The sequence below is a fragment of the Mesitornis unicolor genome, unplaced genomic scaffold (genome assembly GCF_000695765.1).
Source record: "Mesitornis unicolor isolate BGI_N332 unplaced genomic scaffold, ASM69576v1 scaffold42607, whole genome shotgun sequence".
Classification (NCBI taxonomy): Eukaryota; Metazoa; Chordata; class Aves; order Mesitornithiformes; family Mesitornithidae; genus Mesitornis; species Mesitornis unicolor.
Window position 1 is genome coordinate 2,108 of NW_010195133.1, and position 3,949 is coordinate 6,056.

Sequence of the window (3,949 nt, forward strand, 5' to 3'; positions counted from 1 at the left end):
GTTAACCTGAGTATTTGTAAAGCTCACCTGTTTTGAAGACTTGCACCCTGAGACCGTGCTGTACAGTTTCTTTTTATCTGGCATAGATCTCTTCCTCTGAAACTGCCAGTTTTTCATTCTCCTCTCTCTGGTTTGTTCTTTTTTTTTCATTGATAGTAGTATTCATGTCCTTGCTTGGACAGTGAACCACCTGAAGACTTCGTATGCGTGTTGTGGTGGTGGTTTACCAGGTGTTCAGTTTTGTTCCTGCAGTGTGTGCTGTGGGTGTGGTTTGTGTGTGTGTTGGAGAGTGGGAGTGTTTTTGCCATGGAGTGGAGTGTAGGATATCACATCTCATGTAGTTTAAGACACCACCACTTCCAAAACGAGACGGTCTTGTCTTCTTCCTGTGGTGGACACTCCTGTTCCCTCCCTTATATTGGCATTACTGGTGATGTGGCAGTGGTGTGAGTTGGACCTACCTTTGCTCTGGACCAAAGCAGTGCAGTGCTGGTTTCCAGTAGGATCAAACAAGTGTGAGGGTTATTGCTGATACAAGGGGAGGAGAAAAGTATATCTAGATGCAGTGGCTGGTAACTAAGAGAGTAGCAGCTTGGATTTGGATCACCTTTGAGCATGAAACTACCTCCTGAGTTTTAGCTGGTTTAGTGTTGATGCAGCTATATGGTAGCCTTGTGTGCCAGGAATGGCAGGCAGGAGGAGATGTGGCGCTACCCTGCGGCCGTAGCTCCGCTACGTGGGAGGTTGAAAGTGTCTTTGTAACCGTGACCTTGGGGATATGCTTGCTGAACCTGCTCACCTCTTCTGAAGTGCCAAAACTACCATTTCTATAGGCTATGTCTTACTACATTTCCATATCCAGTAACAGTGTATGTTATGTATTTATATATTAATGTAGGTATCTTGTGCAAGGTGGGTGTTGTACAATTTAATGACTGCTTGCTTACTCGAGTCTTTGTGTTTGCTCTGCTACAAACATCTCAATTAGGGCTTTTGATTATTTTTTTTCCAGAGTGACTGTTTCTCTAGGCTGTTCTGAAATGCTCTAACACAAAATAAGCAAAAAGAAGGCAAGTGCATTTTAAAAGCAATCACCAGCTGTGGGCAGCACCTTCTAATTTTCTCCTGATCCCAATACAGAAAAAGCTTCACAGCCCCCATCTTCTCCCCCCCAAAAAACCCCCTTTTTTATTATTTTGAAGCATATCCTTCGAATTGACTTTTACAATGATTGTGATATCTTAGTTGTGTCTAAATCAGTATACATAATGTACTTTATCTGGTTTTGATATGGAAATTATTTTATAGGGTAGCTCTGATTTTTTTTTCAAATTCTTGTTAAAATTTATGCACACTTTAAAAATTGAGAAAACTAAGCAAAATGAGTTTAGATGTTAATGAAACATGCTGCTCTGTCTGTTGCATACTGTGATGGAAATGGCAGTTCTTACATTACTTTCACAAGAAATGAGATGTTCCCACTTGCATCACAATCCAGAAAGCTACAGTTTTTATGTGTATGAATAATTTTCACAGGTGTCTGGTAAACAATTGATAGAGAGTCCTGCGTGAGTGAAGATAGTGAGCTAGACTGCTTTGTGGCAGCTAGCTTTCGAGCTGATGCAATTGACTTTTAAGATGTTGAAATTTATAAGTGCTTATAATTGTAGCGAGATGGGGAGGAGGATCTTTAGCGATGTTTGTAACTGAACTTTTTTAAACATAGGATTTTTTTTTTTAACCACCCACTGATACTCAAGATTGTTTCCTATTTGTGCTCCAGGGAATTTCCACAAGACTTACAACTGTAAGTCTGCTTTGCTCTCCTGTGTTAGAAGCGAGGCCATGGCTGTTCTGGCAGCTTTGGTTTCAAGCAGAATCTTCTCCTGTTTTGTTGTCCCCATCCTCATTTTGGACTTGTGTGAAAAAGCTTGAAAATAGCCAATTTAAAATGCAGACAAAGCTTATGTTATTTTTTTAAGGAACTACTTCAAAGAATGGAGAGAACTGGGAAAAAGATAATGAGTTCCGACTACTAAGGCTGTGTGTTTTCTTAGAATATGACATACGTGAAGAGTTACTCATTCTTCTTTTTCCCTGCCTCCCTGTATATCATTCTTCCGTTTGTGGTTGTTTCAAGGCCTCTGTCTAACCTTTCCTTTTGTCACTCATTCTGTGTAGCTTTTGTCTTGTTTTTCTTTCTGCTAAATGTCAGAATGACCCCATTTCCACATGCAATAGTGAGATATATAAATGACTTGACATTTATTAATATTAAGTCTCTGTTGAGAGAGAAAGAGGAGACTTGCATGTGCAGAAACTGTGATTTACATGCTTTCTGTTTGTGTTGCTGGTCATTAGCCTAACTGAAGCTCAGACTTTAAATGTTCATATGTCAGAAGAGCTAATGCTGGATCCGCTGGTGTCCTTTGCTTGTACCTGATAAGTTTGAACTGTACAAGCTTAAAGACACCCACACTAAAGCGAGGAGTTTACCCTCAAAGTGCTTCTGGATGTGTACTTGAAATTAATTTAGGCGTACTATAGATGAGCTGACTTGAGTGCAAATTCAGGTCTTGTTAGACTGGGTACGTACAAAAAAATAGAGGCAAAAATCTGTATTTGGTTGTATGAATGGAGTCTCTAGCAAGGAGACTTAACCTTTTGTTTTTCCAGCCTGACAGGGAGGCGCTGGAAGCATTGTAGCCTGCGTGTAGGGTGTATTAGATGTCCCCAACTGACTTGGAAGAAACTTTTTTTTTTCTTTCCATGTATAACTAAAACTTCCCTTGCTCTCTGAGAATGCATTAGATTTATAGGTTGTTAAAGTTGCAGATTGAAACTCTACTGATTTCAGTTTAAAAGCTGTATCTCTGTGGAGTTACTTCATAGTAGATGAGAATGGCTATTGATGGATGCTCTTACTGTAGGAGAACCTGTTTGTAGCCTTTATAAAGCCCACTGAAAAAGTATTGATCAGATAATGAAGTGCTTTTTTGTAGGAATAGACATATGCATATGGCATTAACTAGGAATAGCTGTTTCCATTTAAATTCGTGTTCTTCCTTGCATTTGAAAATTGATTCATATTTGGTAATTTTTTTTGTTGTTCTTGCTTTCTTTGGCTAAAGGAAAGTTACAAAATTCAGGATAACTGAAACAGGACTTGAAAGTTGTGGTCTACAGACCTGTAAGGTATATGAGATTTAGACATGGATACCTCTTGTATTTTTGACTGAATGTTAGGAGTCTTAATGTGGTGGCACAGGGTAAGAAGTACTTGGGTTTGTCTATGCAGTAATTACGGACACTTTTGCTTTTTAACCAGTCTGTGTTACGGACTTGTAGAACAGTACCTGTGTGATACATCATACAAATAGTCACGTCTGGCAGAGAGTGCTAGGCTAGGCAGTACACAGTGTGGATGCTTTCTTCACACAGCTGGGTTTCAGAGGCTTGCTCTAAGAGTCAGAGGTTCTGTATAGGAAAGTAGGTAATGATGCCATTAGTACTGCTGATGACTGCAGTCACACGTCTGTTCTGGGGAAAGCGTACTCAGCAGTATGTCATGAAGAGAGCCTGCCCTTGGGAAAATGTTTCTTAAATGCTTTTGTATTTCAGTAGTGCTGGAAGTACTGCATTAAATGTGTGTTTGAACTAGACTGATGTGGGTTCTCAGCCTGTGGTCCCTGTGCACACTGGTTATAAATGGAAACCAGGAAGGCATGTAGTCCTGTCTGGTTAGGGCAAAGAGACACAAGCGTGGGCAGATTGTGTAACTCCTCTTTATATTTAGATAATCAGGATGATATGAAGTTGTCATGTCACAGATGCTGTAAGGATGAGTTAATGAAGCTTGGTTGCTGCAAGGGTGTTAGCATGACCTATAACAGCTGTAAGACCTGGTTATGCTCAAGTCCTGATACTGATCTTTATTTTCCTCAAGGTG